The sequence below is a fragment of the Bison bison genome, unplaced genomic scaffold (genome assembly GCF_000754665.1).
Source record: "Bison bison bison isolate TAMUID 2011002044 unplaced genomic scaffold, Bison_UMD1.0 scf7180017864349, whole genome shotgun sequence".
Lineage (NCBI taxonomy): Eukaryota > Metazoa > Chordata > Mammalia > Artiodactyla > Bovidae > Bison > Bison bison.
Genome location: NW_011494921.1, coordinates 3,491,596 through 3,503,675, shown reverse-complemented (window position 1 = coordinate 3,503,675; position 12,080 = coordinate 3,491,596).

Below are 12,080 nucleotides of genomic sequence, written 5' to 3'. Positions count from 1 at the left end.
CTTATAATTTGGAAAGCATAATCATCTTTCTTATTCTATAGGGAAGGGAATAGCCTCTGGGAACCAGTCATCTCCCCAGAGTCAATTGGCCAAAGAGCGGAAGACAGGATTTGAACCCATGCCTCTGTCACCTCCGGAGAAGGCAATGGCACTCCACTCCAGTACTCTTGCCTGGAAAATCCCATGGAAAGAGAAGCCTGGTGGGCTGCAGTCCATGGGGTCGCTAAGAGTCGGACACAACTGAGCGACTTCCCTTTCACTTTTCACTTCCATGCATTGGAGAAGGAAATGGCAACCCACTCCAGTGTTCTTGCCTGGAGAATCCCAGGGACGGCAGAGCCTGGTGGGCTGCCGTCTATGGGGTCCGCAGAGAGTCGGACACGACTGAAGCGACTTAGCAGCAGTAGCAGCAGCAGCTCTGTCACCTCAAAGCTCCCCTCTCCTGCCCCCAGAACAGGGCCGCTTCCCACGGGGGGACAAGGGAGAGTCCTCATTCCGGAGCAAAGCTAAGGGTTCCCCAGCCAGGGATTCTACCCCTGGGTTTTCCTGAGGGTTGCAGGTTGATTATTAACCCAGCTGATGAAGGAGACATCCCGGTAAGGGTAGAAGCAGCTGGGATTCCTCTCGAGCAGCCGGACAGCCATGACCCCCACCTCCAGCGATGGACTCGCAGCCTCCGGAGGCTGGAAGCTGGCTCAGGTTATCCCGGAAACCCGGGGGCCCGCGGGGAGGCCGAGGCCCGCCGAGGCCCGCCGCGCCCCGGGGAGGGGTTCTGGGTCAAGTGCGCAAGGAATTCTGAAAGATCCGCTCCCCGCCGGCTCGCCTGCTCCCAGCCAGCGCCCAAACAGCACCTCCTGAGACAGGCCCGCAGGGCTATTCTCAATGGGAAAGAAAGGGATTTGAAGAATGCAGGCAAAACAGCAGTGTGGCTGCCCTATTTCAGAAAGTCAGGCAGGAATTAGGAAGGTAGAAGAGATCGGTGCCCCCACAAAACAAACAAACAAACCCCGAACAATAGAGAAGGTAGAAATGACCGAGCCGCCTTTTGCGTGATTCATCTGGACTTGTGCTGAATGAGAGGCAGGGAGCGCTGGGTGGCTGTGTGGGCTATGACACCCTCTGGTTTTACTGTTTAGTGATTCCCAGATCATCAGTCTTCAGGAAACACACGTGTGTCAGTTCATCAGCGAGCAGAGCAGAGGAGGAAAAACGTCCCATTTTTGGGGGGGGAAAAAAGATATTTGCAATACAATACAGCACCTGTGACGAAAGTGAGAAAAAGTCTCCTTTTTTCTTTTTGAAGTTTTTATGCGTGTCACATCAAAAAGGGCAGATTTCTGAGAATTGGCAAATCAAGAGTAAAATTTTTGTTTAACTTTCAAAATGTGGTTATAGAAGAATATGAGGAAGTCAGGCGTATGCTTCACAGATGACTCCTTGGGGCCCTGGGAAAGTACCAGCCAGGATGATAAATCTGGGCTTTTCTTCCAGATTTTAATGAATATCAGGAGGAAGAACTGTGATAATGTGCTCTAGGTGTGGCTTACTTGTAAACCACACTTTTCTAAGAATAAGCTGGTACAATGACAAGTGTATATTTCTATATTTTGAGAAACATACTCTACTATAATCTTCAACCCATTACAGTTATATTGGAATTCTCTCCATGATAAACATTCCCGAAGGGACACAGCCACTGGCCCCCTTTATCGTTACGTTTTACTATTCCATTCCTGAAGACTATGGAGTGTTCCTTGGTCCCAGTTTGCCTGGGTCTTCCTGGTTTTAAAACTGAAAATCTCATGTCCTGGGAGTGGTCTCTGCTGCTGCTGCTGCTAAGTTGCTTCAGTCGTGTCCGACTCTGTGCAACCCCATAGATGGCACCCCACCAGGCTCCCCCGTCCCTGGGATTCTCCAGGCAAGAACACTGGAGTGGGTTGCCATTTCCTTCTCCAATGCAGGAAAGTGAAAAGTGAAAGTGAAGTCGCTCAGTCATGTCCAACTCCTAGGGACCCCATGGACTGCAGCCTGCCAGGCTCCTCTGTACATGGGATTTTCCAGGCAAGAGTATTGGAGTGGGGTGCCATTGCCTTCTCCAGGGAGTGGCCTCAGTTCTAGGAAAACCCAGGGCAGTTGGTCACCCTTCTGTGGTTGTAATGTGCTTGCAAGTGCACTGTTAGCCCATTTAACGCCGAGGACCGCCACCTAAATAAACCATACCCCACTTCTTTTTTCCACTTTTGGCTCGTTTGTGAGAAAGGGGTAGTCATAACTCCCAGCCCCTTGGAATCACAAAGTTCATAAGGGGATGAATTGTGAATTGTGAAGGAGATTGTGAATGCAAAGCTCTCGGCCTGGCAGTTACTAAGCTCCCAATAAATGGCTCCTAAAAAAAAAAACAACAACAAAAAAAAAACCACGTCTGGGGGATGATAAAGAGTTTATGAAAGCTGAATGTTATCATGGTTTTATTGAGATTTTTTAAGTACCTGCTGAGTGAAGAGATGGAGAAAACGTCCTCCCTGACTTATGGACTTCACAGTTGAGTCGAGGACAAAGATGAGCAAAACCAGATAAAACATCGACAAATGGCCCAGAATTAATAGTTATAAGCTGTGAGAACTTCTTCACTAGAGAAAAGGAAAATGTTGGGTCGGGTCAATTTGTGTGGTGTTTTTTTTCCCCCCAAAATTGTATTCAAGTCTTTATTTGAGTTCTAGTCACAGCAGTAAAATCAGAAAAACAAAACCAAAAAGAGTTATAAAGGAGGAAAATTGTCATTTATTTGCAGATAATATGACTGTCATTAGAGAAGATACAAGACAATCTAAATGTAAACCATTAAAATGAACAAGACTAAAGAAGTTGCCTGGATATAGCATCACAGCACATAAATCTATTTTGTATATCAGACATACGTTTTTAACACAATTGAAAAATAGGGGTAATTTATACGGCAAAAGAAATAGTAAAGAGAAAAAAAAGTTCAGAAAGAGTGCAGGATTGTGATGCATGAAGTTTTTAAACTTTTGAGGGACTTCTCTGGCAGCACAGTGGTTGAGACTTCACCTTCCAATGTGGGGGATGTGGCTTTCATCCCTGTTTGGGGGGCTAAGATCCCATGTCCCTCTCAGCCAGAAAACCAAAGCACAGACCAGAAACAATATTGTAACAAATTCAACGAAGACTTTAAAAATGGTCCACATTAAAAAAAAATCTTGAAAGTATACTAAACACTTCTGAAAACCATTCAAGAAAATTGAATGAAATGATGAATTGAATTTTCATTCCTTTGCAAAATTTTTATAGATCCAGTGCAATTTTAGTCACAATGTACATGGAAGGGCAAAGCCCCAAAGTAGGCAGATGAATATCCCCAATGAATTGTTGTTTGGAATAAAAAGTGAGTCCTGGAACTACCAAAAAGCGAGACATGATAACTTGATAGTAATTATGTCGGTATATTGTTGGTAGAGGTACAGACCCATTGATAGGTCAGGTATTTTTTATTTCAGATAAAGAAGGATGTTGGTGAGCAGATGAGTTATTTCACAATTAAAACCCCCAGAGACTCATGAATCTTAACAGGAGGTCTATCAAGTTATCACTGGGATTCTTCCTGGGTTGGTTTCCTAAAACTCACTCTATTTCTGTCGTTTTGAAATCTGCCTGCCCTCTCCACGCTTTCATAGATGCTGTTTCTTAAAGGTCACTAGCAATTGCCACATCCCGCGGCCTCTTTTTATATTGCATCACGTCCAACCTCTGAGCCTCACCTCCTCCTTCAAACTTATGTAAAGTCTTCTCAACCCTGAGCAAGTTCCTCTTTCCTCTTGGTTTTTAAATGTCACTTTCCCAAGGTTCTGCTTTTATCATGTTCTCTAAGAGTGGTGACCTCATGGGCCCCCTTGAAGCCAACTGATTTCCAGTTTTCATCTCCATCTGGCTTCTTCCTCTGGGCACCAGCTTGACTCTGTCCCCCAGCCAGATTTCCTGACTTTCTAGGATTTGTTTACAGTTTTTATTAATTTTGGATTCCCTTCCTCCTCATCTTGGCTACTCAAAGCTCTGTTATCCTTCAAGGCCAATGTCAAAAGCCATTTCCTCAAGAAGTATTTTCAGATTCCCCAATCAGAAATGACAGTCTATCTTTTATGTGCCCATAGCACATTTTTCTTATCATGATGCAACACTGATTTCATTCACATTTATGTTAATTTTATATCTGCTTCTCCAAGTTGATTATAAGCTCCTACAGGTGGAACACAGATCGCATTTATTTTTCAATCCCCTGTGTCACTTAGCAAAATGGCATTCATTCACTTGCTCATTCATTCATTTACTCATTCATCCATAAGATAATTTTGATCATATGTGCTAACCACTACATTTGACACTACAGGTATAAGACAAAATAACCACGAACACATATCTCTTTGGTGGGAAGACCAAGGCAAAACCAGAAAACTACAATTAATCCTTTATGTACTGGGCCAAGAGGTGAGCACAAAGTGTTGAGGGAGCTCTGAGACTCACAAAGTGTACGTGTGTGCGTGTGTGAGTGCATGTGCGTGCACGTGTGAGTGTGAGTGAGTGTGTGTGCGTGCATGTGAGTGTGTGTGTGCACGTGTGTGTGTGTGCATGTGTGTGTGAGTGTGCGTGCATGTGAGTGTGAGTGTGTGTGACTGTATGTGTGTGCACGTGCATGTGTGCACGTGTGTGTGTGTGAGTGAGTGTGTGTGAGTGTGTGTGCGTGTGAGAGTGTGTGTGTGTGAGTGAGTGTGTGTGTGGCAGGAGGTATTGAAGTCTTCTTGGAGTAGATGTTGCCTGAGATGAGTGTATAAGTTATACATGTCTGTGTAACAAATGACCCTCAAATTTAGAAACGTTGATGGGCTTGAAAAAGGACAGAAATGGTATGGACCTAACAGAAGCAGAAGATATTAAGAAGAGGTGGCAAGAATACACAGAAGAACTGTGCAAAAAAGATCTTCACGACCCAGATAATCACGATGGTGTGATCACTGACCTAGAGCCAGACATCCTGGAATGTGAAGTCAAGTGGGCCTTAGAAAGCATCGCTACGAACAAAGCTAGTGGAGGTGATGCAATTCCAGTTGAGCTATTTCAGATCCTGAAAGATGATGCCATGAAAGTGCTGCACTCAATATGCCAGCAAATTTGGAAAACTCAGCAGTGGCCACAGGACTGGAAAAGGTCAGTTTTCATTCCAATCCCAAAGAAAGGCAATGCCAAAGAATGCTCAAACTACCGCACAATTGCACTCATCTCACACGCTGGTAAAGTAATGCTCAAAATTCTCCAAGTCAGGCTTCAGCAATATGTGAACCGTGAACTTCCAGATGTTCAAGCTGGTTTTAGAAAAGGCAGAGGAACCAGAGATCAAATTGCCAACATCCGCTGAATCATGGAAAAAGCAAGAGAGTTCCAGAAAAGAATCTATTTCTGCTTTATTGACTATGCCAAAGCCCTTGACTGTGTGGCTCACAATAAACTGTGGAAAATTCTGAAAGAGATGGGAATACCAGACCACCTGATCTGCCTCTTGAGAAATTTGTATGCAGGTCAGGAAGCAACAGTTAGGACTGGACATGGAACAACAGACTGGTTCCAAATAGGAAAAGGAGTACGTCAAGGCTGTATATTGTCACCCTGTTTATTTAACTTATATGCAGAGTACATTATGAGAAATGCTGGACTGGAAGAAACACAAGCTAGAATCAAGATTGCCAGGAGAAATATCCATAACCTCAGATATGCAGATGACACCACCCTTATGGCAGAAAGTGAAGAGGAACTAAAAAGCCTCTTGATGAAAGTGAAAGAGGAGAGTGAAAAAGTTGGCTTAAAGCTCAACATTCAGAAAACGAAGATCATGGCATCTGGTCCCATCACTTCATGGGAAATAGATGGGGAAACAGTGGAGACAGTGTCAGACTTTGTTTTTTAGGGCTCCAAAATCACTGCGGATGGTGACTGCAGCCATGAAATTAAAAGACACTTACTCCTTGGAAGGAAAGTTATGACCATATTCAAAAGCATATTGAAAAGCAGAGACATTACTTTGCCAACAAAGATTCGTCTAGTCAAGGCTATGGTTTTCCCTGTGGTCATGTATCGATGTGAGAGTTGGACTGTGAAGAAGGCTGGGCACCCAAGAATTGATGCTTTTGGACTGTGGTGTTGGAGAAGACTCTTGAGAGTCCCTTGGACTGCAAGGAGATCCAACCAGTCCATTCTGAAGGAGATCAGCCCTGGGATTCCTTTGGAAGGAATGATGCTGAAGCTGAAACTCCAGTACTTTGGCCACCTCATGCACAGAGTTGACTCATTGGAAAAGACTCTGATGCTGGGAGGGATTGGGTGCAGGAGGAGAAGGGGACGACAGAGGATGAGATGGCTGGGTGGCATCACTGACTCGATGGACATGAGTCTGAGTGAACTCCGGGAGTTGATGATGGACAGGGAGGCCTGGCGTGCTGCGATTCATGGGGTCGCAAAGAGTCGGACATGACTGAGTGACTGAACTGAACTGAAAAACCCAAGAATTGGTGATTTTTTGAAATCTGTTTTTAAAGACTGTTCATCACTGCAATAACTCTTAAAGAATACATGAAATAGTTCACTTCTCTAAGAGCAAACAGGGCTTCCCTGGTGGCTCAGATGGTAAAGAATCTGCCTGCAATGAGGGAGACCTAGGTTTGACTCCTGGTTCAGGAAGATCTCCTGGAGAAGGGAATGACAACCCACTCCACTATTCTTGCTTGGTGAATCCCATGGACAGAGGAGCCTGGTGGACTGTAGTCCATGGGGTTGCCAAGAGTTGGACACAACTGAGCAATGAACCCTTTCAGGAGCAAACAAGAATAAATGTATGATGAACCAGGGCCTGGGGGCCCCACGGGTGTGTGACTTGAGATGCTTCTGGCGTGCCTTTCGAGAACTGCCTATAGGCTTCTGGTGGATTCTGCCTTTGCGCAGTGTGTGACAGCTTGGCTGGCTCCTGTGGCTTTTCTCCACCCCTCCTTCTGCCATTATGCCAGCAGAAAGAATCGGCACAAAAGAGGCCACTTCATAGCTTCCAGTGGCCTGCAGTGCGAGAGGGGGAGTCCGAGCAACCCCCACCCCCACCCCAAGGAGGTGGGAAGATAGGAGACGATGAGGTTGGGCATCTAAAGTCAACCTGAAGAATGAGCCAGCTTCTGAGGCCTGTCGATTCCCTCCTGAAAAACAGGCCACAGTTGTTGGGTGACTCAGCAGGGCAATCAGCAGGAAGTATCTTTTTCTTGTTGTTTTTTTTGTAATGGGCTCAGTGAAGGGAACAAACAAACAGGTACGTTAACAGAATTGACAACGATTTCAACTTCTTATGTCATATATGGAAATGGCTTTCATTGTTTAACTAGCTACCCCCACAGACAAAAAGTCTAATGACCCACACTTGTCTGCTTTTCTCTGCACACTGGTTTTGTAGAAGCCAGGGGTCTCTTTGCCATCAAATAGGTAACTCAAAACTGGACAGAGGCTCAGATAAGACCTTGCCCCTAGCTGATTGTTCCGACACCCAGAAACACACACGGATTCCCCTTTGTCATTTATCTCACTGCAGACAGGAAAGCTGGGTGTGGGGTGCTGTGGATCTGCTCAGGCACAGGGCCCCGTGGGACTTCAAATTGCCCTTCTGGCAGCTGGGATGACTCAGAGCGGCTCTCCAGCCAGCACTTCGGGGCCTGGCAGGGTGGGGCCGTGTGTAGCTGAGCTCCAGAGACCTCCCCAGTTGTTTTATTTTAAGCCACAGGGTCTTACAGTAACAGGTTCATAGAAACTGCATGGCTGGCTAGGCAGTGGGAGGGATTAAATACTGTTTCTGGTCCCCGTTTTAATAATAGTTTACCCTTTCCCATTGCTTCCTGTGTGCCAGCTCCCGCATTAAGCACCTTGTAAGTATCATTTCACTTAATCCTTCCAACAACTTTCAGGGCTAAGAGTGATTAGCCCCACTTTTTTTTTTAAATAAGAGAGAGATGGAAGGTTTGGAAGTCTGCCCAGTCGGAAGACTAGACCCAGAGGTAGAGACAGAATCCAGATCCGTCTGACTCCAAAGCCCACATCCCTGGTCTTCAGGGTAGATCTGCTCGTAACCTCTCCCTGTGGGGAATTAATTCCGTGAGCACTGTGAGAAGGCAGATGCTTTACTGAGCACTTCAGAGAATATAAACGCTGGGACATGTGGTCCCTGTTATCTGGGAGTCACTGGACTCTGGAAGAGCCTCTCAGGGACATCGGGAAATGTTCACTTTAGTCTCAGTTCTGTCTGTCACCTGAGGGGTGATCCTGGCTGATTTATTTAGTCCAGGATTCCTTTTCTCGTTCAGCTCTAAGATGGAGATAACAGCACAATTGTGAATCTAGACAGGGAAAGGCAGAGGATGGTGTGTTGAAAAGTAACAGGTTCTTGGAAAAGTGCAGCTTCGTTCATCTCTCACAAGATATCTGGCTTTTTTCTGAGAAGGAAATGGCAACTGACTCCAGTGTTCTTGCCTGGAAAATGTCATGGAGCCTGGCAGGCTACAGTCCATGGGGTCACAAAGAGTCGGACACGACTGAGCAACCAAACAACCTGGTTTTTAACTGGGCAGGTCCTGAAGCAAAGTGTGCTCAGGCAAACTCGACTGTCTTGACACCCCCAAGGAACCTCCCTTCTCTTCCACCTCATGTTCTGTCTCTCCACTCGCAATTCCGTCAGCTGGGCCATCTGATTATGCCCCTTCTCTGTCCTCCCACAGTCAGGACCACCGTCATTCCTCATCTGGATCATTGTCACTGTCTTCTGATGGGTCCCCGGTGTCTGCCCTGGCTTGTCTCTCTAGACTCAGCTTGACTATCACCTTGTCAGGGAAGTCTTCTGTGAGTATCCTTTTAAAACTTGCATCGTCACTTGTTAGACCCTAATCCTGCTCTATCCCTCTTCACCACTTTATATAAACGTGTTGATTTGCTGAGTTCGATACCCACTTTAGCATGGGGGGCCCCTCAGGGGAAGGGGCCACGGCCTTCCTGTGTCTGCTGTATAACCAGGACCCAGGGCCCCGCAGGTGACAGCTACTACCTCCATTCAACCCTGTCAGTTCATTGCCAACACAGTCTGCTTTTTTTTTTTAAATTGAAGTAAACTTGACGCATAATGTCATATAAGTTACAGGTGTACAATATAGTGATTTACAATTTTTAAAGGTTATACTCCACTTAGAGTTATAAAATTCTGGCTATAATACAGGAGACTTGGGTTTGATCCCTGGCTTGGGAAGATCCCCTGGAGAAGGGAAAGGCTACCCACTCCAGTATTCTGACCTGGAGAATTCCACGGACTATATAGTCCATGGGGTTGCAAAGAGTCAGATACAACTGAGCGACTTTCACTTTCACAGATTAAATATTTTGAGAGGAAGATAATAATGTAACTGAAAAATATCTTCATCTAACACAGTACATTATTTTATATTTGTGTTTACTATTATCTACTGAATTTACTTTGCTTTCACTTGAAAGCGTTGGTTATACTCCCTGCACGGGACAATATATCCTGGTAGTTTCTTTTACCTGTTTGTACTTCTTGGTCTCTTATCCCTGTGATTGCCCTTCCCTCTCTCCACTGGTAACCGCCAGTTTGTTCTCTGTGTCTGCGAGTCTCTTTCTTTCTTGTTGTAGTCACTAGTTTGTTGTATCGGTCTGCTGTTCTTAAATTACATTAAAAAAATTCATTTATTTACTTATAACTGTGCTGAGTGTTCATTGCTGCTCAGGCTTTTTCCTCTAGCTGCGGTGAGCGGTGGCTTCTCTCTAGTTGATCTGCGTGGACTTCTCACTGCAGTGGCTTCTCTAGCTGCGGTGAGCGGTGGCTCCTCTCTAGTTGAGCTGCGTGGACTTCTCACTGCAGTGGCTTCTCTAGCTGCGGTGAGCGGTGGCTCCTCTCTAGTTGAGCTGCGTGGACTTCTCATTGCAGTGGCTTCTCTAGCTGCGGTGAGCGGTGGCTTCTCTCTAGTTGAGCTGCGTGGACTTCTCACTGCAGTGGCTTCTCTAGCTGCGGTGAGCGGTGGCTTCTCTCCAGTTGAGCTGCATGGACTTCTCACTGCAGTGGCTTCTCTAGCTGCGGTGAGCGGTGGCTTCTCTCTAGTTGAGCTGCATGGACTTCTCACTGCAGTGGCTTCTCTTGCTGGGGAGCATAAGCTGTAGGGTGTGTGGGCTTCAGTAGCTGTGGTCCCCGGGCTCTGGAGCACAGGCTCAGGAGTTGTGGTGCATGGACATCCTTGCCACGAGGCATGCGGGATCTTCCTGGACCAGGAATCAAACCCATGACCCCTGCATTGGCAGGCAGATTCTTTACCACTGAGCCATGAAGGAAGCCCATTAAATTACATTTTTAATCTTAAAAAGATTCAGGATGTGCAGAAAGGTAGAAAAAAGAGGGAGGAATTTACCCATAATGGCAGTCGCAGAAATAATCACGGCCAATACCTCTAAAACAATTTTAATGTTTCAATATAATTTTATGAGTATTTTAATTACAAAGTCTTTATTACAGCCCATTTCATCCCATCAGTTCTGAATTTTGACTCTTTTTTAAAAACTGAAGTATAGTTGGTTTACAAAATTGAATTTTGATGCTTGACTGGAAACCTTTGAACACTAGAGTGAGCCATATCTGGGGTCTATGCTTAGCATTGTCATCCAAGTATTTGAAGAATGTTAGATCTAAGAAGCACATGATACATCGTGGGCTGCTGCTTATGTGTCTAATGGCCTGACAACACCCTCTACTTTATCCACATATTAATTAGTGTATTAATAGACCACTTATTCAGCACCTACCCTGTGTGGTGCCTCTAGGTCCCTGTGTCTGAGCTTTGCACTGTTGTGGTGTCATCTTTCTCGTAAATTTGCATTGTGCAAACTACAGCGATAGTCGGGCTACCCTGCTGAAGGCGTGTGGTTAAGGACAATGGCTTGACTCATCCTCAGTTGGCGAATTTTATGATAAAGCCCATGACCATCAAAGAGGCAGTGAGTTTTCAAGTGGGGGAGAACCTTAGGCTCAGAGACAGGAAGACCAGGCTCTTGTCCAAGTGTTGCAATGAACTTACTGGAAGAACTTGCAAAGTCACTTATTCTCCTGATGCCAGTTCCCACATGGAGAAAACGTCAGGGTGGAGGGGGAGGAATGGAGGGTGGGTAATTCCTTAACTCCATCAAAGATGCATGATCTTGGCTAATTGCCTTGTGAGTTTCCACCTATTCCATACACCATATGAAGCAATAAACCAGACCAAACACCCTCTTTCCCAATCAGCCACACCATCAAAATCCATCTCAGCAACGTTTACCGTCTTCTGCTCAGATTCCCTGAAATAGGCCCAGCTGTGGAAACAACATCTAGTCACTTTGTGTATGTTTATGCGGACCTTTCGGAGAAGGCGATGGCACCCACTCCAGTATTCTTGCCTGGAAAATCCCATGGACGGAGGAGCCTGGTAGGCTGCAGTCCCTGGGGTCGCTAAGAGTCGGACTCGACTGAGCGACTTCACTTTCACTTTTCACTTTCATGCATTGGAGAAGGAAATGGCAACCCACTCCAGTGTTCTTGCCTGGAGAATCCCAGGGACAGGGGAGCCTGGTGGGCTGCCATCTATGGGGTTGCACAGAGTCGGACACGACTGAAGCGACTTAGCAGCAGCAGCAGCAGCATGGGGACCTTTGGCTGTTTCTGAGTCTGAGGAAGATTCTCTGGTCTTTTTCAGAGCTTTCCATCTTCAAAGAAAGGGTGAAAAGAATTGAGGATTCTACCCACCCTAAATAATGCTCTCAGTTGGGGCCAAAATACTGATAATCTCTTGCTGCTTGCTGACACTTTCAAATACAAAGCCTTGTTGAATGTTCTCATCTTAAAGCCTGACCACTTGCATATCATTTCAATTTTTTGATGCTTTAAACTTGCTACACAGTTATCTTGTTCAACCTGCTGTGAAACAGAAGGGAAAAAGCCATTCTGGACTGCCTCATTT